Source organism: Otolemur garnettii, unplaced genomic scaffold, assembly GCF_000181295.1.
Source record: "Otolemur garnettii isolate 467f Iridium unplaced genomic scaffold, OtoGar3 scaffold00166, whole genome shotgun sequence".
NCBI lineage: Eukaryota > Metazoa > Chordata > Mammalia > Primates > Galagidae > Otolemur > Otolemur garnettii.
Window position 1 is genome coordinate 3588307 of NW_003852561.1, and position 15717 is coordinate 3604023.

A 15717-nucleotide genomic window follows, 5' to 3' on the forward strand; every position below is an offset into this window, starting at 1 on the left:
TGCCATAGTGTCACAGCTCACGGCAACCTCAAACTCTGGGCTCAAGTGAATCTCTTGTCTCAGTCTCCTGAGTAGCTGGAACTACAGGCGCCCGCCACAAGGCCCGGCTATTTTTAGAGATGGGGGCGTGTCTCACTCTGGCTCAGGCTGGTCTTGAACCTGTGAGCTCAGGCAATCCACCTGCCTCAGCCTCCTGGAGTGCTGGGATTACAGGCATGAGCCACTGCGCTCAGCCTCTCTCTCTCTCTCTCTCTTTTTTTTTATTTGACAGGATCTTGATCTGTCTCTCAGACTAGAGTGCAATGATGTCCTTGTAGCTTACTGCAACCTCAACTCCTGGCTCAATCAATCTGCCTGCCTCATTCTCCCCAGTAGCTAAGACAATAGCTGCATGCCACCACACCTGCCTAATTTTTCTATTTTTTGTAGAGACGAGGTCTTGCTTTATTGCACAGGCTGGTCTCAAATTCCCGGCTCTAAGCAATCCTCTCGCCTTGGCTTCCTGTGCAAGGATTACCGGTGTGAACTACTGTGCCTAGCCAATTATCTCTCACCAGAAGGTCACATTTATTATGGCATTGCTTACAGAGGCTTGAATTAGCTGGACAACTTTATATTGCAAAGAACAAAAACTCCAACCCAAAATGGCTTTAAAAATAAAGGTAATTTGTTGGCTCACATAACCAAACAGTTCAGGGATAGGGCTGACTTCATGTAAACTCAAAAAATGTGCCGAGGACCCAACTTCTTTCTGTTGATTTCTCACCTTCCTCAGCATTGGGATTTGTTTGTTTGTTTGTTTTTTGAGATAGCGTCTCAGGCTATTGTCTTGGGTAGACTGCTGTGGCGTCATGGCTCACAGCAACCTCCAAATCTTGGGCTCAAGCAAGCTTCTTGTCTCAGTTTTTCTATTTTTAGTAGAGACAGTGGTCTCGCTCTTTTGCTCAGGCTGGTTCCGAACTCTGTAAGCTCAAGCAATCCACCTGCCTCAGCCTCCCAGAGTTCTGGGATTACAGGTGCGAGTCACCTCACCCAGCCTACTCAGCATTGGTTTAAATCTCAGGCATACTCTCCCTTGTGGTTGTAAAGTAGCTACCTGGAACCTTGGAGGCCATATCCTTTCGTATTTGCATACTTCCCCCAAAGAAGGAGGCTTTTCTTTCTCAGAACCCCTAGCAAACATTTCCTTGCATCTTATGGGTTTGGGTTTAGTACTGATTTTAAACCAATCACTGCAACCAGGGACCCTTTGTCTTAGGCTGATCAAGCTTCATCCCTGGAACTGGAAGTGGGGTTAATTGTACCTAAACTCATGGTTAAGAATGAGGGAAGGGAGATCACGCCGTTCTTTCAGTGTTTTCAGACGCCCAGGGATTGCGGCTGGTGGGGCACAATTAGAGGCTGCAGTAGCAAAGGATGAGCGGAACTCTGGAAAAGGTGCTGTGCCTGAGGAACAATATCATTATTAAGCAAGCCTTTTCCTTCCTAAGGTTTAGAACTTCAGGAGAGAATCCCATCTATTCTTCAGGTGGCATTCTGCTGGGTACCTGTCGGCACTACAAGACAAAGCCCACCCATGGTATCGGAAGATACAAGCACCTAATTAAAGCACAAGAGCCCAAGAAGAAGAAGACAAAAGTGGAAGTGAGATCCATTAATTTGGGGACAGATTATGAATATGGTGTTTTAAACATTCACCTGACTGCATATGACATGACCCTGGCAGAAAGTTATGCCCAGTATGTTCACAATCTCTGCAACCAACTCTCCATTAAAGTCGAGGAAAGCTATGCGATGCCTACCAAAACCATGGAGGTGTTGCGGCTGCCAGACCAAGGCAACAAAATGGTCCTGGACTCAGTCCTTACCACCCATGAACGAGTGGTTCAGATCAGTGGTTTGACTGCTACATTTGCAGAGATTTTTCTGGAAATAATCCAAAGCAATCTTCCTGAAGGAGTCAGATTGCTAGTGAAGGAGCACACTGAAGAAGACTTCAAGGGACGGTTCAAAGCTCGGCCAGAACTGGAAGAACTGTTGGCCAAGCTTAACTAGCTATTGCAGACCTGCAGTATGCCAGCAGTGGTCATATTGAGTTCCAAGGAGAGGAGCTTCCCGGGTGGTCACAGTTAAGCAGGAGACCCGAGACCCTAACCCTTAGATTTCATAAGTTCTCATTCCTACTGCCAGGAATGCCTTCTCTCCTCTGTGGCACAGCTATGCTTGCCAGTTGCTACAACTAACCCTAATTATCCTTTGTCTAATAAAAATTTGCTATTGCAGAAAAAAAAAAAAAAAAAAAGAATGAGGGAAGGGTTAATTTCCTCAGGAGAAACCAGGGCCGCGTTGGCAAGCACAGAGGGGTTGGCAAACAGAAATATCCATCTAGGTTGAGCTAAGGGCCTGCAAAGAGTTCTTCCATTCCCGACAGTTCATTATTCCATTGTTTCTTTCCATCTAAGCAGAAGAGGCTGTTTTTGCATATAGTATCCCTTCATTATCTTTTTGGAGCTAAAGGTGAGGCCCTCTCTCCATCTGCCTGGCATGTAAGCCATGTGTAAATGGTACCCAGGGTGAACGTGGGGGAGCTGTGTTCCTAATGGATACTTCTTGCGGCCAAGTGTATATCTGACAGTAAGAGTGTTCAAGTGACCCACGGTAGAAAGGTTTTGAGAGGTTTTGAGTAGAGGAAGCAGCCTTGAAAACAGCTACTCACCTACTACCCATGGTGAGTAAAACCTGATGCCAGAGAGGTGAGCAGGTGGAGTACGTCTCTCACTATTTCAGCGCTACCTTGGCACAGTTTTAATGCTACTTAGGGTGCCCCTGCCCAGAAGCTCTCACAGAGGAAGTCAGAAGGCAATCAGCAAATTACTGAGCTTGCAGCCTTTTTCAGAGTTCTTGTTAGCAAATGGGTACATTAGTGTCACCACAGGGCCACCTTCATTGAGTGCCAAATACCCCACAAAAACACTGTGCTATTAAGAGGCATGGCTCTGGTTACAATTCATCTTATGAGCAGGTGGAAATTGCCACCCCATCTGTCCTTCCTATGTGGATGCAGGGAGGGAGGGTGCCAGGTGTCCTTTGAAATCTGTGGGGCTCTAGGATGAACATAACATACAAACACACAAGCTGGAACATATTCTTCTTAGCACAGTATCTCAAGAATGGAAGAAAAAGTATCCATTGTACTCAGTCTTACTAGGAAACCAATTTATAGCTTTCTTATGAAAGCTATAACCCTATTATAGCCCAAGAAGAAGGGGGAAGGGGAGAAGGAGGGGAGGGGAGGGGAGGGGGGAGGATGGGTGGAGGGAGAGTAATTGTTGGGACCACACCTACCGTGCGTCTTACAAGGGTACAGGTGAAATTTACTAGGTGTAGAATATAAATGTCTAAGCCCAATAACTAAGAAAATGCTGTGAAGGCTATGTTAACCAGTTTAATGAAAACATTTCAAATTATGTATAAAACCAGCACATTGTACTCCATGATTGCATTAATATACACAGCTATGTTTAATAATTAAAAAAAAAACTTTTCAAATAAAAGAATACATACAAACACACAAACAGCCGTGGATCATTTGTGGAAACAAAAGGGAGGTATTAAAGCTGGTAGCCATTTGCTGCCCACCCTCACATTCTTATTTTGGCCTTTTTGGTTGCCATGCAGTTTTGTCTACAAAGTGCTTGGCTGCCCTGTATTGTTTAGTTGTATGTGTTTTAACTTTACCCAAATTTTCCTTGCAGTAAAAATTCTTAACATCTTGTCTTTAATCTTTGAGAAGTGTCAAGTTGGGTTACCTCGGTTGGTTGCAGCCATCGTTGTTGTTTGGTGGGCCCAGGCTGGATTTGAACCCGCCAGCTCAGGTACTAACTTGGTTAAAACCCCGAATATAGGGCAATTCCACTCCCAGGTATACATACCAAAAAGAGTTAGAGGCAGGAACTCAGAGAAACTTGTGCACCGATGTTCAAAGTAGCATTATTCACAATAGCCAAAAAATGAAAAAAACCCAAATGTGCACCAACAGATGAATGGACAGTGGGGCACAGTGGCTCATATATGTAATCCCAGCACTTTGGGAGGCTGAGATAGGAGGATTGCTTAAGATCAGGAGTTCAAGACCAGGCTGAGCAAAAAAGCTAGATCTTATCTCTACAAAAAATAGAAAAATTGGGTGATGCCTGTGGCTCAAAGGGGTAGGGTGCTGGCCCCATATGCCGGAGGTGGCAGGTTCAAGCCCAGCTCCAGCCAAAAACTGCAAAAAAAAAAAAAAAAGAAAAAGAAAAAGAAAAATTAGCTGGGCATGGTGGTGCACACTTGTAGTCTCAGCAACTTGGGAGGCTGAGGCAGGAGGATTGTTTGAGCCCAGGAGTTTGAGGTTGCAGTGATGACACCACTGTGCAACAGCCCAGGGAACAGAATGAGACCTTGTCTCAGAAAAAAAGTGATTTTCTTAAAAAACTAAGAACAGATGATTAGATAAATAAAATATGGTATATCCATACATGGAATATTATTTAGCCATAAAAAGGAGTGAAGTTCTGATACCTGCTGCAACATGGATGAATCTTCAAAATATTATGCTAATTGAAATAAGCCAGATGCAAAAGATAAATATTATATGATTCCACTTATATATCTAGAATAGGCAAATTCATAGAGACAGGAAGCAGAATGGAAGTTATCAGGGACTATATGGGGCTAAAGGACAATGAAGAATTATTGTTTGAAGAGCTTGGAGTTTCAATATGGAACAATGAAAAAGTTCTAGGGATGGATAATGGTGATGCTTATACAATAATGTGACTGTGCTTAATAACACTGAATTATACACTTAAAAATGGTAAATTTTAGGCTGGATGTGGTGGCTCATGCCTGTAATCCTGGCACTCTGGGGAGGCCAAGGAAGGTGGATTACTTGAGCTCAGGAGTTTGAGACCAGCCTGAACAAGAGTGAGACCCTGTCTCTAAAAAAAAAGAAAATAGCTGGGCATTGTGGCTGGTGCCTATATAGTCCCAGCTACTCAGGAGACTGAAGCAAGAGAATGGCTTGAGTTTGAGGTTGCCGTGAGCTATGACGATAAGTCACTCAACCCCAGGGTGATGGAATAAGACTCGGTCTTAAAGAAACAGAAAAAGGTAAATTTTATATTATCAGCTGAGAAGAGCCAGGAGGAAGTGTTGGCAGCAGGAAGATGGCTCCTTCTCCTACCAAACGCAAAGATCACTCTGATGAGAAGTCCAAGTATCGCTCTAAAGATAAAGGGGCCACCAAGGAGTCAAGTGAGAAGGATCGGGGCAGGGATAAAACTCAGAAAAGGAGCAGCGCGTCCAGGTCTCGGTCCAGCTCAACCTCCAGCTCAGGCTCCAGCAGTGGCTCCAGCTCCTCCTCAGCATCCAGCCAGTCGGAAAGTTCCAGCACATCCCGCAGCTCCTGCTCTAGCAGTTCCTCTGGCTCTCCAAATCCTTCTCGGCGCAGACATGACAACAGGCGGCGCTCCGGCTCCAAATCCACGCCACCCAAAAGGGATGAAAAGGAGAGGAAAAGGCGGAGCCCTTCCCCTAAACCCACCAAAGTGCATATTGGGAGGCTCACCGGGAATGTGACCAAGGATCACATCATGGAGATATTTTCCAAATGGGACAATTAAAACGATTGACTTCCTGTCGAAAGGATGCATCCTCATCCATCCAGAGGCTACGCATATGTAGAGTTTGAGAATCCGGATGAAGCTGAGAAGGCCCTGAAGCACATGGATGGAGGACAGACAAATCGATGGCCAAGAGATCGCTGCCACTGCTGTGCTCACCCCCTGGCCTAGGCCACCACCCAGGCGATTCAGCCCTCCCAGAAGAGTGCTGTCACCACCTCCCAAGTGGCGCAGGTCTCCCCTACGGATGAGGAGAAGGTCCCGCTCCCCTCCCCGAGGCGAAGTCTCCTGTGCACCGGCGATCCCGATCCCGCTCCCCTGGCCGCCCAGCCACAGGAGCCGCTCCAGCTCCAAGGCCTCCGGATAAGCAGGGCCACTGAAGCTCATGCCCCTTGTAACTTATATCCGATCCCATCTGGGTCAGTGTTGTCACTTTCCTAGCCAAAGGGGGATCAGTAGGAAAGGAAATCCCTCACTCGTGCAGGCTTTCAAGGCAGCTGTGGAGACATCTCTGCAGGCTGGTTTCTAGCTGCAGAAGTGTTGTCAGTTAGGGGTTGTGCCTATAAAAATACCCTCAGTTTTCTGACTTACCTGTTTCCAACCTGTTTCCAACTATCTGAGAGAATTCAATGGCAAAGCCAACAGTGATAAGCAAGACTCCAGGTGGCAGTGTGGCCCACCCTGGGAACTTGCCTTTCTTTCTTTCCTTCCTTTCCTTCTTTCTTTTCTTTCTTTCTTTCTTGTTGTTGCAGTTTTTGGCCGGGGCTGGGTTTGAACTCACTTCTGGCATATGGGGCCGGTGCCCTACCTTTTTTTTTTTTTGAGACAGAGCCTCAAGCTGTCCCCCTGGGTAGAATGCCGTGGCATTACAGCTCACAGCAACCTCCAACTCCTGGGCTCAAGCGAGTCTCCTGCCTCCGCCTCCCAAGTAGCTGGGACTACAGGCGCCCGCCACAACGCCCGGCTATTTTTTGGTTGCAGCCGTCATTGTTGTTTGGCGGGTCCGGGCTGGGGATTCGAACCCACCACCTTAGGTGTACGCGGCTGGCGCCCTAGCCGGTTGAGCTATAGGCGCCCAGCCGCCCTGCCCTTTTGAGCCACAGGCACCACCTGGAACTTACTTTTCTTTATCATGGGTGGCCTAGTTGCGCGTTTGCTGTTACTGTGCAGCATCCTTTGGGGAAGGGAGCCACATTCTTGCACAGCCAAGGTCTGGACTTTTTTGCCCCCTGCTTGAGTCTTCTTCTGACCCTGAGAGTTGCCGTAGATGGTTGTCTGTTGTGTACTTGCACACATGCCACACCCCCATCCCCCTGTTCTCTGAAATTGGTGAGAGCTGGTGCTATAGGGTTGGCACAGAATCTCCACCCGGCCTGTCTTTCATGGTGGTTGTCTTGCAGGTTACCTTGGCACCATGTATATTGCTTCTTTTTGCTTTTATTGTACAATTAGTACTATAACATTTGTTTTGAGTTTTGTAACTTTGTAGCATTTTAGATAACATTGTATTTGTACTTTGTTGTGTAGAATGAAGGAGTTGTGTTGAATAAACCTAGGATTAGCGTGAAGAAAAAGAATTTTATATTATCTATTTTACCACAATACATTTTTAAAGCCAAAGTTAGGGGAAACTCTACATAGGGCATGATTAGTGCCATTCAGTGTCACAAACCACCTTAGTTACATCCCTAACCCAGCTGGTGATCAACACCTTTGGCCAGAAGAGAGTCTGTTTCAGGGCAATCTCTTTTGGTTGCTGGGAAATATGGTCCATCTGAGCCTTTACAATCAGATTAGGAAGAAGTAGCCACGAGGCTGGATTTTATACTTTAGGGTGTATTTGACATCAGATAGATAAGACATCCACATTGTTCAAATATTTTAAAAAGCATGTCCTAAAAAGCCTCCTTCCCATTGCTGTTCACCATCCATTCAGTTTTCAGGACTCCTAACTCTTGTTTTTAATTTCTTATTTATCCTAGAGAATTTTTATGTATATGCAAGATACTATGGATATGTTATTTTTTTCCTTTCTCCCTTTGTAACCCAAATGGTAGCATTCTTTTCTGCACCTTGCCTTTTTTATTATAATGTATCTTGACAGAGAAGGAGCTTCCTTTGTGTCGTATTTCAGCTGTATGATGTTCCAAGATATGAGCTACGCCATTTAACCAATCCTTTGTTGGTGAACATTTAGCTTGTTCCCAGTCTTCTGCAATTGCATGATTGTAATGGATAACCTTGTATGAACATCATTCTGCATGCATAGAAAGATACTTGTGGGAAAATATTCTGGAAGTGGGATTACTGGATCAGAGGGCACATATATATTTCATTTTGATAAATACTAATTGCTCTTGATGTAGGTTATCAATTTACCCTCCCACTAGCAGAGTTTGAAAGAGCTTGTTTTCTTATAGCCTGTGCTGTGCAGGGTGCTATCAAATGTTTCACTTTTACTAGCATAATGGGTAAAAATGATATCTCAGCCGGATGTGGTGGCTCACGCCTTTAATACTAGCACTTTGGGAGGCTGAGGCGGGTGGATTGCCTGAGCTCACAGGTTCAAGACAAGCCTGAGCCAGAGAGAGAGACCTTGTCTCTAAAAAGTCTCTAGGTTCAGCGCCTGTGGCTCAAGTGGCTAAGGTGCCAGCCCCATATACCTAAGGTGGTGGGTTCGAATCCAGCCCAGGCCCGCCAAACAACAATGATGATGGCTGCAACCAAAAAATAGCTGGGCGTTGTGGTGGGAGCTTGTGGTCCCAGCTCCTTGGGAGGCTGAGGCAAGAGACTCACTTGAGCCCAGGAGTTGGAGGTTGCTGTGAGCTGGGATGCCACAGACTCTACCCAGGGGGACAGCTTGAGGCTCTGTCTCAAAAAAAAAAAAAAGAAAGAAAAAAATAGCCAGGCATTGTTGTGGTGGGCGCCTGCAGTCACACCTACTAGGGAGGCTGAGGCAAGAGAATCACTTGAGCCCAAAAGTTTGAGGTTGTGAGATATGACGCCACAGCACTCTACCGAGGGTGACAAAATGACAGTCTTTTTCAAAAAAAAAAAGATATCTCAGTGTAGTTTTAATTTGATTTTATTTTATGATTGTGGTTGAATATCTTTTCATAGAAAGAATAATTTTTCTTTTCTGTGGACCATCTATTTGTAACTTTTGCACATTTTCCTCTTAGGGTATTAACCTTTCTCTTATAAATTTGTAGGAATTCTTTAAATATGAGTTGAAAATATTTTTCCAAGTTTGTCTTATGATTTTGCTTATTGTCTTAGTCCAATTTGTACTGCTATAACAGAGTACCTGAGATTGAGTAATTTTATTTTACTTCAGATTTTTTTTTTTTTTTAAAGAGACAGAGTCTCACTTTGTTGCCCTGGGTAGAGTGTAGTAGCATCACAGCTCACAGCAACCTCCAGCTCTTGGGCTTAGGCGATTCTCTTGCCTCAGCCTCCCAAGTAGCTGGGACTACAAGTGCCCGCCAAAACGCATGGCTATTTTTTGTTGCCCTTTGGCCAGGGCCGGGTTTGAACCCACCACCACTGGTATATGGGGCTGGTACCCTACTCACTGAGCCACAGGTGCCACTCTACTTTAGTTCTTTTTAGAGATAGGATCTTGCTCTTTTGCCCAGGCTGGAATGCACTTTTGATCCTAGTGCACAGCAGCCTCAAACTCCTGGGCTCAAGTATTCCTCCCACCTCAATCTCTTAAGTAGCTGGGACTTCAGGCATGAACCACTATACCCAGCTAATTAAAAACAATTACTTTTTCTAGACAAGGTCTGGCTATGTTGCCCAGGCTGGTCTTAAACTCCTGGATTTGTGATCCTTTTGCCTCAGTTTCTATTTTTGTTGCCTCTTTATCAAAAAAGATATTGGGTTTTGTTTGTTTGTTTGAGATAGAGTCTCACTATGTCACCCTTGGTAGAGTGCTGTGGTGTCACAGCTCACAGCAACATCAAAATCTTGGGCTTAAGCAATTCTCTTGCCTCAGAGAATAGTAACTGGTACTATAGGTGCCTGCCGCAACACCCAGCTATTTTGGTTTTTTTTGGTTGCAGTTGTTATTTTTGTTTAGTAGGCTCGAACATGCCAGCTTTGGTATATGTGGCTGGCACCCTACTCATGGAGCTACAGGTGCCAAGCCTGTTCTTTTTTTTTTTTTTTTTGGTTTGTTTCTTTTTTTAAAGACAGTCTATGTTGTCCTTGGTAGAGTGCTGTAGTGTCACAGCTCATAGTAACCTCAAACCCTTGGGATTAAGTGATTCTCTTGCCTCAGCCTCCAGAGTAGCTGGGACTACAGGCACCTGCCCGGCTATTTTTTTGTTGCAGTTGTCATTGTTATTTAGTTGGCCAGGCTCAAACCTACCAACCACAGTGTATGTGACTATGGGATCTGAGCCTAGATACTGGTTTTTAAAATGCCTTTTCATCATCTGTGGAGAGAATTATATGATATTTCCTTGAAGATCTGTTAATAAGATGGGTTTCCCATTCTGTAGATTTGTATTTCTCTTTTTGGCTCTGTTCTGTCAAATTTTTTGAGGCTGGCTCAGTGCCTGTGGCTCAAGTGGCTAAGGTGCCAGCCACATACACCTAAGGTGGCGAGTTAGAATCCAGCCTGGGCCTGCCAAACAACAATGATGGCTGCAACCAAAAATAATAGCCAGGTGTTGTGGCAGGTGCCTGTGGTCCCAGCTACTTGGGAGGCTGAGGCAGGAGACTCGCTTGAGCCCAGGAGTTGGAGGTTGCTGTGAGCTGTGATGCCACAGCACTCTACCCAGGGGGACAGCTTGAGCCTCTATCTCAAAAAAAAAAGACTCCCTTCAGTGGTGGCACCCATAAATCTGTGGGTAGGGCTCCAGCCACATACACCAAGGCTGGCAGGTTCGAACCTGGCCTGGGTCAGGTAAAACAACAATGACAACTGCAACAACAACAACAACAACAAAAATTTTTTGAGGCTATTTTATTGGTGCATACTTGTTTAGAATTGTATCTTCATAGGAATTGAAATTTTTATCATTATCAACGACCCACTTTATCTCTGGTAATTATTTCTTTCTTTCTTTTCTTTTTTTTTTTAAATCATATTTTGTCTGGTAAGCTATCTACACCCACATTTTTCTCTAGACTGTTTAAGTGTATCTTTTTCCATCTTTTCATTTTCAGTCTTTCTAAGTCCTTAGATAGAGATATATCTTTTGTAAATGACATATAATTGAATTTGGGTTTAAATCTAGTTTGAAAATGTTAGTCTTTTTTAGCCTGAAACATTTGGTTCATTTACATTTAATGTAATTACTTAAATATACATAAACTTGTGGGCTTAAATATGCTATCTTACTATATGTTTGTTATTTATTTCACTTATTCATTGTTTTTTTTTCTCTTTTTGCCTTTTTGGATTGATGGGATATGTTTTATGATTCCATTTTGCCTCTCAATTAATTTAGAAAGTACATGGCTTTCTAAATGTATGATGGCTCGTGCCTCTAACCCTAGCACTCTGGGAGGCCAAGGTGGGAAGACTGATTGAGTTCAGGAGCTCAAGACCAGCCTGAGCAAGAGTGAGACTCCATCTCTACTAAAAATAGAAAAATGAGGAGGGCAGGGTAGTGGGTGCTTATAGTCCCAGCTACTTGAGAGGCTGAGGTAGGAGGATCACTTGAGCCCACTGAGGTTGCAGTGAGCTATGATGATGCCACTGCACTGTACTTGAGGCAACAAAGTAAGACTATCTCAAAATATAAAGCTAGAGGGGCTTTATATTGTGTATTACTTCACTACATGGGTCATTTGCCATTTATAATTATTATTCTCTTCTTTTGGGTAAGAGGGAGAGTATGCAGTCTGAGAAGTTCCTGTTTAAAAAAGAGAAGTTTTCCCGATCTTATGTTCATATAATGCAGGATTATGTAATGTGTCTAGGCATGAATTTCCTTTTGTAAAATTGTGTTTGAAATTTATTTGGTTTCTTGATTCTGTGGGTTGATATCTTTTGTTGATTCGCAAGACTTATCTTTTCAAATATTGGTTTTTCCCAGTTTTTCCCTATTTCCTCTTCTGGGACCATATTTACACCTTCTAACTGAATCTAAACTTTACTCACAGTATATCTTATGTCATTTATCCTCTCTTCTGTATTTTACATCCTTTTGTCTCTCTGTGCTTCAGTCTGGACATTATCTTCTGACTTATCTTCTGAGGAAAGTGGATTGCCTTCAGGAGTGTGAAACCAGCTTGAGCAGGAGTGAGACCTTCTCTCTACTAAAAATGGAAGCTGGGTGTTGTGCCAATGCCTGTAGTCCCAGCTACTTGGGAGGCTGGGGCAAGAGGATCACTCAAGCCTAGGAATTTAAGGTTGCTATGAGCTATGATGCCACAGCACTCTACCCTGGGTGACAGAGTGAGATTCTGTCTTTAAAAAAAAAAAAATCTGTCCATTGACTTTTAAATTTTAGTTATCATACTTTTTAAAATTCTAGTATTTCTATTGGGGTTTTTTTCTAATCTGCTGTGCTACATTTATAGTTTCCAATTTCCTAGTGATATTTTCAAGCTTGACTTCTACTGCCTGGAACATGGTTGACATAATTGTTTTAGAGCAGTGACTTTTTTTTTTTTTTTTTTTTGAGACAGAGTCTCCCTATGTTGCCCTTGGTAGAGTGCCATGGCGTCACAGCTCACAGGAACCTCAAACTCTTGGGCTGAAGTGATTCTCTTGCCTCAGCCTCCCTAGTAGCTGGGACTACAGGCACCTGCCACAATGCCTGGCTATTTTTGTTGTTGCAGTTGTCATTGTTGTTTAGCTGGCCCAGGTGGGGTTCGAACCCACCAACCTTGGTGCATGTGTATTATTCTTTGTCCAACTTTTAAATTTCTCTTCATAAAAATGATTGTTCTAAATTACCTAGTTCACTACTACTAGAACTCCACTACCAAGATATGGTAATAGAGTTCCACATGATGAACCATCCTTGAATTCCTGGAAAATTCCCTCATGGTCATGATATATTAATTTGAATATACTATATTCTATCTACTGATATTGCATTTGTACTTTTTACATTCACTTTAATTAGTGAGACCTATATTTATATTTTAGTCAAGGCTTTAATGGGTAAAGAAGTTTTCCTTCTTTTCTTATAGCCTGTAAAAATTTCAACAGCTCTGGTATTATCTCTTCATCAAAGGTCTTGTAGAATTCCCCCGTAAAACCATCTAGTGTAGTGGTTTTAATTGTGGTCGTTGGGATCCTTGCTGGGGGCTATGGAGGGAAGAAATGTAATCTAAATGACAGACAGTATTTGATTCACACCAGTGCACACAGCTGTAGCTGGAGCAATTGTGTGGTTAAAAAATAACAACAAAATATTTAGTTACAGTAAATTTTCTATACTATGAAATGATGAAGATTAAATATTTGTTTTTTGTTGTTATAAGAGTAGAAAAGCTTCAAAGCCTTCTCTTACTCATTTTGAGCTCTAGCCTTTTTAGAGACCAAAACCTGTGCATTGAACCATTTCCCAAACATTTAATCTGCCATCAGAGCTCTAGAAATGAGTCTAAGTTGCTTCAGGCCATAATGATAACCCTCTTTCCCAGCCCCAAAGCTCATCTATAAATTTGACATTTGCTCATCAAAAAGCAATTCCTGTTTCTGAGCTTTTTATCTGTGCTGTTCTCCCCCACAGGGAGAGGGTTGCATCTCTTTGATTGCATCCATAAATGGAGTAAATGTGATTATTAACATAAAGCTGAAAGCAAGATAGAGGGCAGACCATCAGTTTATACTCAGAGTTTGCAAAATCAAAACAAGGAAACAAACAAAGCCCCAACTTTCCTTAAAACAAAGGGATGTTTATGAATAGGCTATTTTCTCATCCCCTTTTATGAAAAAACTCCCTTAAACCCTGATGCACAACCAAAAAGCCTCAGGTCAAAAGTGACCTTTGCAAGATGTTCTGGTTTCATAGGGAGAACTGGATGGAGAGTATAATTCAGGGCTTCAAAGTAATAGAAGACTGCGGACATCAGAATTGGAACTTGCCATCCTCCTCCCCAAACCCTGGGAAAGAGGATGTGAATCAAGATCACCACCCAGACAAGTGGTTGAATTTCAGAGAGACATTGTGAGTCCTGCCAGTATGCAACCCTACCGTGTGAGGGGTGTGGTTCTGCTGGCTAGGTAATGTTAGCCACTAGCAAGGGGAAGCTAGAAATTCTAGTTGCCAGGATTCATGCCCACATCCTTCTCCAGATCATAATCTGAGGACAGGGATTGTGCAATATTTTTTGTCTCTGGCACAAAGGACATGCCCACTACATGAAAGAATGAACTAACAACTAAAATAGCAGTTTGCCAGAATGTATTTACTCATTCATTGAATATTGTGTATCTGTGTCAGGCACTGTACTGGGTAATGGTGACAGCTGAGAGAAGTGGACAATCCTGATCCCTGCACCAATAGGGTTTGTGGTCCAAGATATAGAGGTGCCAAAGGTGGTGGAAGCAGGGACAGTGGATGTGGGCTCAGCCGGTGCTTTGGAGGGCCTGCCCACCCAGTGGAGCCTGCAGAGCACCCCTAGAGGAAAGTGAAGAAGGGAATTCAGAGCTCCAGTCTGGAGGGACGTGGCTCAGATTTCAGAGGCCTCTAGTTTCCTCAGCCCCTAGTGCAGTGAGCCACGATGCTCTCCTAGGGTGTGTAAAGATGAAGAAAACTGGGGCACCCGCCTTGACAGCCGCTGACAGCCGGAGGATGTAATCTGCTTTTTGCTGTTGCCCGAGTAGGAAAGCCAACACAGACTGAAAGGAAAAAAGCCCACTCGCTCAGCTCAGCTTACGCAGGTGGCAGAGATGAGGTTTCCATCTAAATCAGGGGATGGTGCGCCCCCTGCTGTCCTCAAGGCCGTTCTGCACATAGCAGAGCACTGGCGAAGCCAGGTAGGGCAGGCAGGAGGAAGCTCAGGCCCAAAGGAGAGAATACCAGCCCTTCCTTGTTCCTCCCAAAGGCAGAAATCAAATCCTCAAAGGTAAAATCTACCAAGGCTGATTCTTGCACACTCCCCAGCTCCCATCTTCCCAAATTTTTAGGGGAAACAGGAACCGATGCATGGTAAACAAAACTCCATCAGTAGCCAGGATCTTGGGTACCTATCTGCTGGTCAGGTCACTCCCCACTTGGAACCTCAGTTCCTGCACTGGGCACATCCTGAGGAGCAAGTATATGAACTATTATGAACCATCTCTTCCCTTATTTTCTGCAAATATAAGGACCCAGGGTCTAGGTAATAATACAGACAGCATCACCAGCGAGGTTCTATCTAGCTCACTGGCATCGCTCTTCACCCTACCCCCACCAGCATATAATTTGAAAATTTTCTTAAAAGAAAGACTTTAACACCTCCAACCAATCTTTCCCAAACAGTGATAATTATAAATTCCAAACAAAAACTTAGAGGTGTATGTGTGTGTGTGTGTGTGAGTGTTTCTTGGGCTTTTCATTTCAATAGATCTGCTAATTAAAAGCTATAATTTAACAAATAATGACCTAACCATCTCACTTTGAAATCAAACAAAAACCTACCACTAAAATGTTGGACTAGATAAAGATAATGAATCCAGGAGCAATTCAGACTCCTGCTGGGCCCAGGCTGGCTCCTTTCCAGCAACGGGCCTATGCCTTTGATTAGCAGCAATAGTTTTTCAAGCCATTTGGAGCAAACTCACTACAGGGAGGATAAGTGAGCAATTTATGAAGCTAAGTGTTTTTTTGGACCCTCTCCCACTGCTGATGGAGCAGGATAGAATATTTATCCCCTCCTTGGCCTTATTCATCCTCACTTGGTCAATTTCATTTTCTCCCTGACCCCTCTTTAGCCCCTAGGGGAGAATGTTGTTTCCAAGTAACAGGCAGGAAGGAATTGTGAAAAGGAAAACTAGCCGTGAAACCAGGTGATGCTCACTGCCTCCAGCATCCGAAGTGGTTAATAAAATAATGAACAATGAAAGAAAAATTGCTTTCACTACCATATCCCCTCCCTT

General features: G+C 43.7%; 2 pseudogenes across 1 annotated transcript; both read left to right on the top strand.

The window, feature by feature from the left end:
* Nucleotides 1-1347: 1347 nt before the first annotated feature.
* On the top strand, nucleotides 1348-2277 carry LOC100941085 (annotated as a pseudogene). Its single transcript, XR_001161706.2, has one exon. The product of XR_001161706.2 is annotated as a 39S ribosomal protein L48, mitochondrial pseudogene (transcript).
* A 2930-nt stretch (nucleotides 2278-5207) lies between these two features.
* LOC100948674 lies at nucleotides 5208-6030 on the top strand (annotated as a pseudogene).
* The last annotated feature ends 9687 nt before the right edge of the window (nucleotides 6031-15717 follow it).